This window comes from Triticum aestivum, chromosome 3B, assembly GCF_018294505.1.
Source record: "Triticum aestivum cultivar Chinese Spring chromosome 3B, IWGSC CS RefSeq v2.1, whole genome shotgun sequence".
NCBI classification, from domain to species: domain Eukaryota; kingdom Viridiplantae; phylum Streptophyta; class Magnoliopsida; order Poales; family Poaceae; genus Triticum; species Triticum aestivum.
In genome coordinates this window covers 82,584,760-82,600,094 of record NC_057801.1, presented here as the reverse complement: position 1 = coordinate 82,600,094, position 15,335 = coordinate 82,584,760, and the positions used below count along the sequence as shown (strand labels likewise).

Below are 15,335 nucleotides of genomic sequence, written 5' to 3'. Positions count from 1 at the left end.
GTCGGTGCGCCTACACTTCTATGACAACCGTAGTTCAATTCTCAGCCAATATTTTCACCAGCCACGAGATGCAATACAAGATAGAAATGTGAAGTTGGCATTCCAATATTAGCAAACAAATAAGATATAACAAAATGTATGCTTTAAGTATTTTTTTTTGTACATTCTTTGAAAATCACAGTATCGAGTATGGTCATGATATTACTCGAGCCAAATTTGACCAGATTACGTATTATTTACAAAATAAGTGTAGTTAATATGAACAGTAATAGGAATACATGATAAAAATGCACCAAGACGGTAACCGAAACAATTGCAAGTGTGGAACTAATCATAATTTATGAATAGATAACACTATACACCCAATAATCACTCATGATTTACCATGTAAACATTAACCATTAGCCCATGTGAGTGTGCGTATAACTTATCATGGAAGTCGTTTCCTTAAATGAGCAAAACACTATTGGAAAGGTTGCTATCAAAGCCATTTCAAACCGGGATTAGGGAGTCTAGAAACCAAACCTATAATAAGTAATGCGCCACAAGGGTTCAAGGAAATGAGAACTCTATCTGTTGCCTTCAACAAGTACTTGTTGTATCAGTAAGATGATGACACGAAGTTATGCATCAACAACTCAGTGAAACTTGCTATGGAGTCCAGTGTCATGCGTGTGCTTCTCTTCTACTGGACACCAATAATATCCATGATAGAGATGAACTCGTCAATAAGTCTGGCTAGCAGCCAAGTTCTGCTTCAATCCCGCCGAACTTATTATGTTAGATGGCATCAAAGCAACATATGTCCACTAGAAGTTTGTTCCTAAAGAAACAAGGGCATTTTTTGGGGAAAGAAAAACAGAATGATAACTGACGAACCCAACCCAGCGAACGCTTCCCCGCAGTTGCAGGTATCTTGGAGCAAGGCTGATGCCACATAGATCAGCTGAGCCGTTCACTGTTTTCAGTTTCCTGGCGAATGTTTCCCCCCAAAAAAATGCAGGACAAAGGTGCATGAGGAGGGGTTCAAACTCGCGACCTCCTGTGTAGGGGGCGGGAGGTTCTAATTTCGGCTTTTCATTCGAAAATAACCCAAAAATCTGAATGGTTTCCATCTTTGAAAGAAAAAAAATGCTATTTTAGTACAGGGATTTCTTCTTCTTCTAAACTAGCCATGTGCATTTTCAATATAGGTAGCATGGCATTTATTTATTTATAAACCATGTCATTTTTTGTCTTCCAATACATGGCACTTTGGAGGTCATTCTGTAATGCCCCATGGCAAGCTTTTGAAAATTTTTATCACTTGGCAAGTTTAAAAAAAATTTCTCACATGTTAATTTTATTATTAGGAGCATGACATTTTAATAATTAATAACATGGCACTTTTATTATTAAGAGGACGACAATTTTATCATTAAAATCATGTCATCTTTTATTATCAATAACATGTCATGTTTTATTATCAAGAGGTTGACAATTTTATTATCAAGAGCATGTCATTTTTGTTATTAATAACATGGCAGTTTTTATTTTTAGGATGATGGCAATTTTAGTACTAACAATATGTCAGTTTTATTATTTGAGAGCATGGCATTTTTATTATTAAGAGGATGGCCTTTTTTTATTGGCATGGCAGTTTTATTTTTTCATTGGCATGAATTTTTTCATTATTTTTGTACAATGGACCTAATAAATCAAAAATTGTAGCATGTCATTTTGTTTTTGGTCCATGGCAAAAATAAAGAAAACTTGTTCTCCAAAACACGGCGTTTTTTGCACAATGAAACATCTCCATGGCGAAAATTCATAAAAAAAAATAGATCACATGGCACTTTCTATTATACTTTTTGACGAATTCCTAATTGTTTGAATTGTGAACCACGGCCGCTGAATAAAAAAATTAAACTGAAGGCCCAGACAAAATGAGCATGTAAGACGTAAATCCACTCTCGGCTTGGATTATATATCCATTTGCCCCTTTGATTTGTATCTGTTTAGTATTTAGTTTAGATTCGGCATTGGTTAAAAAAGGGCAGGGTCGGTGCCCCCTTTTTTTCCTAGTAAATAGTTCAAACCGTACCATTGTACACTTATAAATTAGAGAACTGGCAGTTTTATGAAGTAGCATGATAATTTTTGTATTTTCAGATCACGGGAATTTATATTTCTCTATTTTTTATAAGAAAATATGTTGTTGTTTTTTTGTTCATGGACATCACAGGGAACCACAATTTCAGGTGAGCACACCTACAGCTGCAAGGGAACGCAATTTAGAGTTTGTTGCAAGCAGGTGCGCGCGTGCAGCGTCTCTGTTTGACCAAAATACCAAACAATGCACACAAAAACAAGCTGCATGCGATTAAACGGGTGAAATGAGCGGCCTTGGGAATCACCTGGTTTTTTTAGACAATTCACCGAAGCTTTATTAACTCGTCACAGTGTTTACAGGAATGGATGAAAGATTTTCCGGATGACCTAATCAAACATGACGGTCACCTCCGAGGGTAAGAGCATGCTTCGCTAAATTGTGAAACTCAAAATTTGAGCTCCTATTTTCATAAACTATTTTACACGATGTAAAAGAAACAAATGGGTATTGATCCCCTGGATTACAGCTCCATAACTCGACCGATGTTTCTTTTTTTTGCGGGAAACTATGAGCTTTATTCAACAACAATGGCACCAACACGATCAGCCATCACGCTGGTCATGGGGAAGCCGGGCGGGAAGTCCATCCAACAGTCGGTTACCCCAAGTGTGCTTGCATGTTTCGCACACAAGTGGGCCGGCAAGTTGGCATTTCTTATTACATGTTGAATATCAAAGGAAAGAAAGGATAAGGCTAGCTCATCAATTTCTAAAAGTAGCGGCGCTACAATAGAGCGTGAAAAGCGTCGCGAGTGCCATAGCTGTACCATCTCCAAACAATCTATTTCCATAGCCACTCGCGAGAACCCCCGGAGCTTTGCAAATATTACCCCATCTCGCAACGCCAATGCTTCTGCAATAAGAGGATCTGTAACATCGGGGTAAGGCTTACTCCAGGCAGCAACAAATGAAGAAGGAGATCTAGCTAAACCTCCTATTCCACTCTTGTGCTCAATCACTGAAACACTAGCATCCGTATTGATTTGCGGTCTCCATCCATACCCAGGCAGTGTCTTAGTCTGCTCCAATGGGAGTTCCAATAGAGCCAGTGTTTCTCTTATATGCTTCATGGATTGGACCGGGTCCATACTCACTCTATCATGTGTTATGCTGTTACGTGATGTCCAGATCGCCCACATGACAATAACTATTTTATCCCTGTCCGCCTCGGTAAAACGTGGATCACAGAGGATATCCTTGCACCACGTACAAGGGTGTAGCTCCGGCAACTTGAGGTGCAGCCAGCTTCTCGCTTCTGCCCAAAAGCTTTGCGCATGAGAGCACTTAATCAATGCATGAAGCATATCTTCATCCATACCTTTGCAGACCTTGCATCGCGCTAAGGTTGCTATATGCCTGTGTTGTAGTGTTGTCTCCACCTGTAGTATGCCCCGAAGGACTATCCACCAGAACACACGGACCTTGGGCATCACTTTTAGTTTCCATAGTCGCGTCCACAACTGCTTATTATTCTCTGAAGATTCTGTAATCGTCCCTTCCTCTAGAGCTAATTGCTCGTTACGAGTCATTAGAGCACGATACGCGGATTTTACAGTGTAGGAACCCGACCTCTCATGAGCCCAAGCCCAAAAATCATCACCACCACCTTGTCTGAGCGGGATATTGAGAATTGCATCAGCGTCTGGGGGTATGAAGTTATTTCTGACTAGATCAGCTTTCCAGGACCAACTCTCATTATCAATCAAATCTGCCACTGTGAAGAGTGTAGCAGAACCAATCTGCTCCGTTGGTCGAAGTGATAATCTCCCTGGCAGCCATCTATCTTCCCAGATTCTTACGGAGGAACCGTCCCCGATCCTCCTCAACAGCCCAGTCTCCAATGCTCCTCTCCCAGCAACTATCGCCCGCCAGGTAGCCGAAGAGTTGCGCGGAACAGTAGCATGCATAAAATCAGTCGTCGGGAAATATCGTCCTTTTAGCACTCTGGAACATAGACCATGCGGGTTTGTAATCAGCCGCCATCCCTGTTTTCCCAACAACGCAACATTGAAGCATTCCAAATCTCGAAACCCCATTCCTCCTCTTATTTTTGGAAGCGACAGAGACTTCCAATCTATCCAGTGCATGGAATTTCGGTCAATCGAGCTACTCCACTAGAACTTTGCCATCGGTGAGGAAATGTTCTTATACACTTTTTTTGTGAGCTTGAAGCAACCCATAGTGTATGTCGGGACTGCCTGAGCCTTTGACTTGATTAATATCTCCCTCGCCGCACAAGACACCAAACGTTCTGTACCACCATTCAGTTGTGACCTCACTCTTTCACCAATGAAGTCAAAGGTACCAGATGTAATTCGTCCAACTGCAGTGGGAAGACCCAGATATCTTTCATTGAATGCCTCTACCCCAATGCATGTGGTACCTTTCAGCATAACTCTCACCGGATGTGGTGTGTTTGGACTGAAAAAAATAGAGATCTTGTCTCTGTTCACGCATTGGCCCGAACAATCGCCATATATCCTCAAGATGTTATTCAACCTCGTCGCACTCTCCAGTTTTGCTTGCATAAAGATAAGGCTGTCGTCCGCAAACAGTAGATGGTTAATCCACGGTGACTGGGTGCATACTCGGATTCCTTTGTCCGCATGGACTCCACCAAAGTTGTTCAACAGAGTTGTGAAGCCCTGCGCGCACAGAAGAAATGGGTACGGTGAAACGGGATCTCCTTGCCTAAAACCTCTAGATGGGGTAAAAAAAGGCAGTAACTCACCATTCACACGTACTGCAAACCGAACCAACGAAACACATTTCATAATCAGTCGGATAAATATTGAGCTGAATCCCAACTTAGTCATGATAGCTTTGAGATAATGCCATTCAACACGGTCAGATGCTTTCATCATGTCTAATTTGACTGCACAAACCCAATTCTTTCCTTTCTTTCTTTTCTTCATTGCGTGAACACTTTCATGTGCAATAAGAACATTATCCATGATGAGGTGCCCGGGCACAAACGCACTTTGCTCCTCACCTATTATTTCATGGAGAAAATCCCTCATCCTGTTGACAATGCATTTGGAAGCGATTTTGTACAGAACCGGACAAAGGGAAATCGGTCTATACTGACTTATCTTCTGCGGGTGGCGTACCTTAGGGATTAATGTGATTGTCGTATCGTTCATACCTGCAGGTAGATCACCCCCATTCAGGAAATCCAACACCGTCGGGACTATATCATCTTTCAATAATGACCAGTGTCTCTGAAAAAATCCCGCGGTAAAACCATCCACACCCGGCACCTTGGAAGGAGCCATCTGAAACAAAGCAGTGCGCACCTCCTTCTTCGTGAATGGCATATCAAGATGTTCGTTCATTGGAGCGGTCACTCGAGTTGGAACCCAATTCATCAGTTCGTCAAGCGGTTTAAACCCTTGGGATGCGTACAGAGTTTGAAAGAACTGTTGTACTTCAACATGATCATCCTCCCGTGTTTGACAAACTGACCCATTTGCACGCTCAAGCCTTTCAATCTTATTTATTCTCCTTCGTTGCGCTGCTTGTGCATGAAAAAAAGTTGTATTTCTATCACCCTCGCGCAGGTACGGCACTCTAGACCGTTGCCACATCCATATTTCCTCCTGATGAATTGCTTCTCTAAGCTTTTTGACTGTAGCCTTTTCTTCATCAGTGGGGCCTCTCTCAGCCGCTCTGCTCCTCAGACGGTTCAATTTATCCCGGAGCTTCCTGACTGTAGCTGTTAAACTGCCAAACTCCCGTGCGCCCCATGCAGATAATGAGCTCTGCATGTCATTGAGCGCACCAAGTATTCCTGCCAGCCCTTGCCGCTTTTGAATGTCCTCAACAACTACCTTACAGTCTGATGCAATATGTAATCTCTGAATATACAGGTATTGATCTCCTGGTGGTTCGTCAGAGGTAACCGATGAAAAAGGAGAGATGAAGAATGGAGGCCTTGGCCCGTGAGCCCAACCGGCCCACGCGTCATTTGGATTCCTTCTTAGCCCACCCTCAGAGTTTCTGCGCGCTCTGAACTGAGAGCATCTCCAACAGGCGCGGCAAAACGCGCGCCCGCGCGGTAAAATCAGTTTTTCGCGCATGTCGGTTGGTTCCGCGCGCTTCAGCGGTGGCGGAAAGTTACCGCGCGCGGGAAGCGTTTGCGCGTGCGCTGTAGAAAGCGGCACATGGCGCGCTAGATTTGGCGCGCCCCTTCGCGTGCGTCTATAAAGTCCCGCGCTTCGCCACGCGCACAGAACAGCCACGCGCCCTTCTCCTCACAATCTCGCCGCTTCGCACTCCACCGCTTCGCCGCGTCGCCGCTTTCTGCGCCACCACCGTGCCACCATGTCGCCGCGCCGCCGGAGTGCTTCGGGCTTTCGCGGCGTCTGCGAGCGCCCCAACGGCTGGTTCTCCGCCGAGATACGGGCCGGCGACGTCCGACTCGGCCTCGGGACGTTCCGGAGCACGCGCGAGGCGGCCCGCGCGTACGACGCTGCGGCGTGGCGCTTGGAGAGGCCCCGGTCCCAGATGAATTTCCGAGACGTCTTCACGCGCGAGGAGGCGCAGCGCCTCGCCCCTCCGCCGCGTCTCATCACGGACATGGACCGTGCCGACCACGCTCGGCGGCAGCGTCGTCTCCTCGTCGCCGAGGAGGACGAGCGAGCCATGGCGGAGTGGCGCCGTCGCCACCCAGAGGACGTCGACGCCGAGCGTGCCTACTGGGCGGAGAGGACGGCAAGGCGCCGCTCGGAGCGGGCGCACCGGCGTCAGCGGAAGGCAGTGGCGAACGAGCAGTGCGACATCGTCTCCGCAGGTGGGAGGTCGTTCTTCACCTCGGACGATGAACGTTGGACCGACGTATGGCTCTCAACTTCGGACGACACCGACGAGGATGACGATGGTGATGGTAGCGACTTATTAGTAGTTTCTATCTATCTATCTATGTATGTTGAACTATCTATCATCTATGCCGTAGTAGTTGCACCGGTGTAAAATATCTATGTATCGCTTTTTTTATCTATGCAATTTTAATTAAAAATATATTATAAAATGAGCGCGGGCGCTGCATTTTATCGCGTCTGCTGGAGCTGCGCGCGCGCACGGCTTTTCAGCGCGGCTGCTGGAGCAAACGCTGCGCGCCGCGACAAACCAGACGATGGGCGCGCGCCAATCCGTTTTTACCGCGCGGCACGTTTGGCGCCTGTTGGAGATGCTCTGAAGAGAAATCAATCGTGTCTCGGTGACAGTCGGATTGCTCGCTCCCGCCGCATTACGGTGTGTTCCCGCCATGGCAATGATGGCTGGGGATTTCAAATCCGAGTCCGGGAAGAACTCGGAGCGTGACCACCACGCCACGACGGCCATATTATCCCCGCACCCCAGCTGGTTCGATCGCGCTTTTCCTCTCCACCTTTCGGTCCGACCGCATCGATCGTACGCGCTCTAGTTCTTGATCAACTGTCTTCAGGCGGCGACGATGGCGCTCGCGCCCGGCTCCAGCGGCGCCTCCGTACGCTGGCCGCCGTCTTACACCCCGGGTGCGCGTTCACCTCCGTCCCAGTTCGGCCACATGCCGGGCGCCCCCGTCTACCTGGGCTTCCGCGTCGGCGGCGAGTGCTGCAACCCGTCGTTTGCCGACTACTACGAGGACGTCGACGAGTACACGCCGCCGCCGTACGCCCCGGGTCCCCCCTCTCCTCCGTCCCAGTGCGGCCTCATGCTCGGAGACCCCATTTCCCCGAGCTTCGGCGGCCGCCGCGGGTGCCACAACCCGTCGTCCGCCGACTACAACGAGGAGTACACGACGCCGTCGCACACCCCGGGTGCGCCCTCGCCGCCGTCCCATTACGGCCTCATGCTGAAGTCCACGGACGCCCCCTTCTTCCCGGGCTCCGGCGTCGGCAGCGAGTGCCATAGCCAGTCGAGCCCTCCCCCCCGCGCGACCTCCAAGGATTACACTCCGTCGACTCCTCCCGGGCACGCTTCTTCGCTGGATTACATGCCCAGCACGCCGCCTCCGTCGCCCCTGGTGGTGTCTGACACGGAGTCGTGCACGTCGCCGTATTACACACCATCGACCCCTTCCAGGCGCGCCGCGCCGCCGGACTACACGCCCAGCACGCCGGCTCAGTCGCCCCTGGTGTCCGAAGCGGAGTCTTCCACGTCTGCACCGCACCGCCGCCACCATCCGTACCAGAGGAGCGGCGACCGCGGACGGTAGCGAGCCTTGGGATATTGACATCCTGTAATAGGGAGCTAGAGATATTGGTCTCTCTTCTGTATAAACCTCCCATTGATATGCCTTCGTTTGTTTATTCCTTTGTCATATCGATTACGTAGTATATCTGTATATATAGATTTTGTTGAAGATGCGAGATTATTCTCTGTTATTGCTTCATGGCTTGGAGCTCTTTGTTTCTGATTGATGCAAATTGCAATTGCTTGTGTGATCTGACATGATGAAAATCATTAAATCACCCAGGCACCCAGCAATTGCCATGTTCTGTGGCTGCGTGATGTCTGAGAGAAGCATTGTTGCTCCGTAAAACTGAAGCTTGCAGGAAGCAAGCACTTCTGATTCTGAATATGTTTTTTGATGAAACAGAGTCTGTCACACACCCAAATTTTATTTTTTGTACTATGCAATTAGAGAAACAGTCTCCATTTTCTAACGCAATGACATGGCAGATATCAGAACATCCATATGTATTCTAGATAGATAAATAAAACACATTCTACACTAATTCGTTGAAACCATCTACAAATAACTTACAGGATACATCACCCACTCACACTTCATCCTGTCAATACAAAGTATCTCTAGATCTACGGTTTGATCACTACATCATTGTAGGTTTGCTACTTCCTACATCCTTCGTCCAACATATTGTCACTACACAGCCTCTGATCCCTAGTACAACACCCCTTTGTTTTCATGGGGTTCTGAATCCTGTATAAGGGATACAGCAGAATAAAACTGCGTCATGCCTTTCGTGCCACCCCCGCCTGCATGGATCAAGAATACCAGGTTTGCCAAGGAGAGTTATCAGCGCTATATTTGTACAAAATTTACCATAAATTCAGTTCCAAAGTTGCAAGCTTTGATACTCCTTGTGACCCTAAGAAATCAGCAAGAAGTACATGATATTTCTATGATTCCACAACTTGTCAGGATGTGAAAGATTACTAAGGGCATCTCCAACGCTATCCCCTAAACCGGACATAGTAGTCGTTCACGTGACGCATCCACGATCATTGATATGGGAGGCGACCATCTAACCCTAGGCATCAAACATCTGGACACATTTTTTTCAAACGGAATTGAGTAAACCCTACAATTTCATGCAAACTAGACAATTTCCATTTAAACCGGACCAAATTCATTACATATTCGACATACTTCATTAAACAAAAGTGGACATGACATTTTTTGGAACATATTTAAATCTTCCATGTCCTACTCTTCCTCATTGGAGTTCGTCGTCTGGACGTTGCCGGTAGAGGTGAGGTCCACGGTCGTCGTGGACAGGCCGGCCACATGGTTGTTGCGGCCCGACGCGAATGATGTGGAGCTGCCAACGGCAGCAACGTTTCCGTCTGTGATCGCCTATGCATCCGCCTCCACGAGAACGCATCACGCTGACGCAAGTGTTGCATGTGGCATCGTAGAGTGCCTGCTGCTAGTTGACGAAGTTCGGGTCCTGCACGACCATCACTGCCACAGCCTCCTCCCTTGCGAACACGCCATAGATTTGCCCCTCCGTTAGCCAATGTTACCTGAGGAGGGTGTGGTTGCAGCGTCGGTTCTCCTGCGCCAGCCGAAACGCCGACGCCGGTGGCTGCTTCTCTGCCATGACGACGTTGAAGTGCGTCTGAGCCCGCCCCATGGTGAAGCCGCAGACGCAGGTGCCAGCTTGTCGTTGGACATCGTCGGGTCATCGTCATTTACCTCTAGCGAGCTTGCCGGCAAGCCGAGGCCGGCCAATGCGTGCTTCTGCGAATCTAGAGGCTCTCCCACAACACGCTAGAGCTCACCATTATGGCAGAGGTGGTGCACGGAAGAGGAACGAAATCGAAAGTGGTGATAGATAATGTGGTATTAGCTTGACCCGTGAGACAACATAACATCTACAAAATATTGATTCCACTTCTGTGCCGGCCGCCGCCATCGCCATCGCTTTGAAATCTATAACTCGAGTCGACGGAGAGAGTGGCTTAGGTGTTGAAAGAAGGTTCGGTTGGGGGAGGCGATTAGGTCACTTGCACCCTGTTTATCACATCAGATGCATTTTGCATGAATGCTCCACCGATTCATCTAGCCACGTCGAACTAACAATGGGCCACAGTTGACAGAACGATGCAAAACTTTAAAACATAGAAACTAGAACAACTTGCTTGAATAGGGTAACAACCAGAACAATTTCTAAAGTAAATATAGCACGAAATGTCCCAAAGGAGTAAAAATTGGATAAATAAAATCAGTACCAAGTCAATCATGTCTACCTCCTTGCTCTCATAAATATGATATCGGAAAAGGTATCCGGAATTCTAAAATAGCGAGCACCAAGTAATATCCGACTAACTTCCTCAGGAGGTTCTCCCTCTAGTCTCTAGGGGCGAGCTTTCTTCTTTGGCAGGAAGACGTCTGTCAGGACGGTCTCAGACTTGAAGGAAGCAACAAGTATCTCCAGCGCCTAAATGCAAAATCCAAAAAACACAAAACAAAAATCAATCATCAACCAATAAAATTAAGCAAAACCACAATATAAAGTTCATAGGGTCTTGAAATAAATGAGAGCACACCACGCACCTCTTCTTTGCCGATTTTCACAGTCTTTTGCTGCAGTGCATTGAGGTCCGGGGTGCCAAGCTCTGCGATGCCCAACAGCGAGATAGTCGTAAAAAAAGATGCCGGAGTCACCGAAAGGTCGTCCCCAATCGTGTACGTGGATGTAGGTAGTGACGTGGCTGTTGTTGTTCCAACAGGGTCGCGGGCGAGTGTCGTTCCGTTGTTGAGCTGCGCACTCAGCAGCTGCTGTAGGTAGGAGAGCGTGGTGGGGCCGACAGCCGGGCTGAGGCGCCGCTCTTTAATCTTGTATTTCGTGTCCAGTTTCTCCGCGCTGCTGAGCACGTTGCCAAGGCTACCGCCCATGCGATCCTTTGTCAACAGGTTGACAACAGTGCCAAGCGGCAGGGACAGTAGACCGGTGAGGAACTACACGACATCGATGCCTGCCTCTGCGAAGCACACCTTCTCAGACTTGGTGTCGATCAGGAGCTTCATCGATAACTACATAGTAGCCACATTTTTCTGTTATAGTTTGATCGAGCAACACTACTAAGGGCATTTCTAATCGATCCCCTAAAAGTTAGTGAAGTATCCCTCGAGTAAAGTTGTGGAGTAAATTTTTATGAGCAACACTACTAACTGACAAAAAGAATGCATTAGTAGAAAAAAATGATTTTCCAAGAGTTGGAGCAGATAGAGCAATGTCATTTTTCTAGAGTGTAACCCAAAATCTTTGTGCGAGAGACAATTCCAGATTAGTGACAATATCAAGGGTAAACCAACCACAAGCTAGGTACAAATCGTGCAACCTATACAAGGAAATAAACATTGTTTTCGGTACAAGATTTTATTGAAAGTTCAGTCCCCAAATATTACTTGTAAATGGATTATTGTGTAATATGTATAAATATATAAAATGGCGAGACCAACCAGATCTACTTTCAAAAATTCATAGCAAGCAAAAAGATTCATCCACTTAAATTTGGAGCTTCAATATGCAAAATTTACAGTTAAGGAGGTAGTCATGTATACCTGAAACATCACTGGCTCCTCAAAATACTCCTCGTAAGAATAAGCAACAATACCCCGGCTATAATAAACTGTACATGCAGATGCAAAAAAAATATCAGTTAAAGCTTAGACTGCTACAACAAAGCTCAATCTTGAAAGGGTGAGTTTTACATTAGATTGAGCTCGGCTCAAAGGATCTCAGCGACTATCCAGCAATGCATGCCCTACACTCGTAATTTCAGAAAGAACTAGTCCATCTAGTACTAGCCAGGCTTGATCTAAGTGCATGTACATCAATCAAACCATATAAAAGATTGCCAGGACATTAGTTGATGGAGCCAACATTACAAACACAATAGATAGTTTCACTACCACATTAGTAGATCTAACTAGCGTATGGTTACCGAACTTAAACTAACATGCTATGATCAACCTTTAATATCCCTGTATCGCTCTACAGCTACGTAACTCAAACAGCCCATGCATCACCTCTGAAACCCATCAAATAAAGCCCTCACGAATCCTAGCAGATGACAGTTAGAAGAATATCACAGAAGCAAAAGGTAGCAGAAGGCGGTGGTGAGAGAGGAAGTCGCCCACCTTCACAGCGTTGCCTGACTTTGATGACCGCCGCCGCCGCTTGCCGTCGAAGAGACGAGAAACTTGATCAGGGCGACGGACGGCTGGCACAACGAGGGCTTTGTCGCTGCACCCGCAGGGTGAATCGGGTTAGGGCTAGATTATTTTTTAGGGGGGCGGGTTAGGGCTTGTGTGGAGTAGTATACTAATTTTGGTCCATATAAGGGCCCGCATCGGCTGTTGAGTATCTTGGCCCGTTAAGGTGGCCATCCGCGCTCTGAGGGGAAGGAACGTTGGACACCTTAGCATTTCTTTCTTCTTTTACCAATCACGACCTTAGCATTTCTGCCTATTCATTGCTCCTTGCGTTGAAATGTCGCTAAAACGCAGTGTTGCTGGACGGAGCGGCCTAATTAAGCTTTGTAAAAAATTCTTAAGTTCGATTTTCAGAAATAATAATATGAGCTAAGATGTAAAACCGTAAAATTTGCGGAAAAAATGGTCTATACCTCAATAAAAAGGTTCATGCATAAAAAAAATGTGTTTGCCTTGTGTTTTAAAAATATTTGTGTATAAAATAGTGTGTATAGAACAAAGTCATTTATTTTGGGAAAATGATCATGCATATAAAAATGTTCATATTTACCTAATTGCCCGTGCTTTTTAAAATGATTATGATTTTCCTGAAAATGTTCATCCACGACTAAATTTATCTTCGTGTATTTTGTGAAACAAAAGGTTCACCTATGTCTCCCCCACCAAAAAAAAAAGAAACTGAAAAAACAAAGAGAAACACAAAGAAAAAGGTTGAACCGAGGAGAAAATCCAAATGAAGTAAAAAAAATACAGCGCGAGCAAAAGAGGGAGTGGATCGTGTGGGGTGCACCTTATCGGGTCAGTTTGACGGACATTTAGACTTTTTCCGGGTTTTGCCTCGGCTTTGGGCAAAAAAGTGACAACCAAGCCCGGCTCGGATATTGTGCTCTTTGGCCAGGCTGCCCCAACCCAATTCTAGTTGGGGGCCACAAGCCCAAAATGTTCCGACCTCACTTAAAAATTACTGATTTTTGTGCGTTAATTGTTATGTTTACTTGCATTTTGTTGCTATGTTGCTACCGAACATTGACATGGACAAAAGGTTGGCCTCTTTTGGCCTTTCTAGCATTCACTAAATACCCACTATCCATTGTTCGGTGAGGCAGTTGAGCGCGGGCCTCTCTTGGACGAGACGATGAGGGGGAAGCTAAAGACACATGTACATAAATCAATTGTTCAATTAAAAATTGCTTCACATCAAAGGTGTTTTTGAAAACTCATTCGCACTCCAAGTGGTGGTTTCTTTCCAATTTTTCATGGGTTTCTTCTTGCAAAGTGTTGTACCGTTTTGTGTTCTAGATGCCTTTTGATTGTGTCTATGTGGGTTTGTAATTCTGCTCATGTGACACATGCTTTACCTAAAAAAGGGTATTGTGATGATTTTCCTTTCTTTTTTTGGATTTTGTGCGGTTTTGGTATGGTTTCCCTTATAAACCGAGCCACTGTATATTTTTTTTCTAGCTGTATGAAATATGCATGAACACCAACATGCCCTCAGATGAAGTTCTCTAGAAGGTAATTCTGGTTGTAGTGCATCTTCTTCCACATCGAGAGCACACAAGAAGGCAATTGAATGTCTTCCTCCTCCCTCTTTGATATTCTCTAAATTCAACTTTGCGCTGATCTAATGTCCTGCTGGCAAGGATGTGCTCGACTTCCTTTTCTTTCGATTACACATAACCATGAATGAGTGTGTGCATGTGTACGCAAAGGACTTGTTTGGTTATCCGCATACACCTCAACTAGACTGCCAGAGAAGGAATTTGGCCCATTTGATTGCATGCATTTACTGTTGGGCCTGCATAGCATGAATCTCAAGCACATCTAGGTATGTATCGTTGGGAACTCCCAAATCAGCGGTTTCCAGAGAGCCAGACTCTAGGGATGCAAAGGAGCGCACATGGGTTGGTCCAGTGATGCAGCCTTGTTTTGTCTGATACGTGGGTGTACCTGAAGTTGCACATGGTCTATTCATTTAACTCATAATCTCTTCCATGTACTAGTCCCTTATAATTTACACAATGGTGTTTCTATTCGAGATAAGGTCTACAGAAAAAGAAGAACTTCGATGTTGTGGTTCCATTCAGGCGATCGGTTTGTAGTTTCATCCATTGTAGATCACTAGTAGAAAAACGACTTTTAGTACCGGTTTGTAAGGACCTTTAGTACCGGTTTTGGAACCGGCACTAAATAGTGGGGACTAAAGGTCCCCCCCTTTAGTCCCGGTTCAACATGAACCGGGACCAAAGGCCCACCACGTGGCACGAGGCGCGCTGTGGTCTGGGAGACCTTTAGTCCCGGTTGATAAGGATTTTTTTATTTTTATTTTTGAAATAAAGCAAAAACAACCCGCCTACTGGGCCGGCACGACCTGCATACGACTAGAAACCCAATCTCTAGTTGGGCCAGGATGCAGGTCCGTATGGCCCAGTAGGCCCCACAGGGCAGAAGACTTGCAATAGGCCCACAAAGGCCTGCTTAGAGAGGAGCTCGACACGGTAGCCGCGGCGGGGCTTATAAACTGGTGCGAGCTCCTCTCAACTAGCAAGGTGGGACTAAACATTGTGCACTGCGGGTGGCAGTGCACCACCTTTAGTACCGGTTGGTGGCTCCAACCGGTACTAAAGACCCCCCCACCCCTTAGTACCGGTTGGAGCCACCAACCCATACTAAAGGCCACCACCTTTTTAGTACCGATTTGTGGCACGAACCGGTACTAAAGGTTCACCAC

The 15,335-nt window shown here is 46.3% G+C and overlaps 1 pseudogene; it reads right to left on the bottom strand.

Moving 5' to 3' along the window:
• Positions 1–10,148: 10,148 nt before the first annotated feature.
• LOC123064886 (uncharacterized) lies at positions 10,149–12,667 on the bottom strand (annotated as a pseudogene).
• Positions 12,668–15,335: the final 2,668 nt, after the last annotated feature.